We start from the raw sequence: 836 nt of genomic DNA, 5'->3' as shown, positions 1-836 counted from the left end.
ACACCCCCCTCACCAGCACCACTCGGCTCAAGACGAAAAGCTCTCGTACCTGTTGAACTAGTTTATAAGTAACCGAAAGGCCCTGCCCTTTGACAGCAGCTGATGAGGTAAATTCTCCTCCAAACAGCCAGAGGGGCCTTTCCGGAGCTAAAACCTCAAGAGGAAGAATGCCTGCCTTGAGGATGAGTGGCAGCAGAAGCGTGAGGCCAGAGAGCACGTGCCTCCTGCAAACCACAGCAGCCAAACACACAGCCCACAGTCTCTCCTCATCATCTCGAGCAGAGAAACAAGCAGACAAATAAAAACGCCAGACCTAGGAAAACCTGTACTAAGGTTTCCTAAGCGGAATTATTTGGGGAACTTCAGATTGACTCAGAAAAACTACAGGGGAGAGGGAGAACTTGAGCCTTCTGAAAGGTTTCAGAGTCTAAATCTAGGCGCAGTCGAATTTAAGAGCTTTATCAAACTCCTCATACTTCTACCAACACTCGGAGTTAGCCGTAACACCTGGGACAAACCATCAGCGCAACCCTCACAAGCTGACGGCACTCCTGGAAGAACCCGAACGGTTCACGGCTCACACACAGGCGCCCCGTGACACAAACCAACCGGGCAGCCCCGCGCACTGCGGGCACCACCAGACCGGCCCCCGGAGAAGAGACCAAACGCCCTCTCACAACAGACTGCGGCTCAAGGCGCCGAAGCCGGGCTTGAACCACGAGAAAGCAGCGAGACCAGGCGCACCGCCGGGGCACGGCTGGGAACGCGTGCTTGTGCACAGCGCCCACCCCAGCCCGGGAGAGGCCCTACCCCGGGGCCCGGAGCCTGCCGAGGCC

Source organism: Buceros rhinoceros, unplaced genomic scaffold (assembly GCF_000710305.1).
Source record: "Buceros rhinoceros silvestris isolate BGI_N320 unplaced genomic scaffold, ASM71030v1 scaffold12128, whole genome shotgun sequence".
Lineage (NCBI taxonomy): Eukaryota > Metazoa > Chordata > Aves > Bucerotiformes > Bucerotidae > Buceros > Buceros rhinoceros.
The sequence above is the reverse complement of the archived record's forward strand: the minus strand, read 5'-3'. Positions refer to the sequence as shown.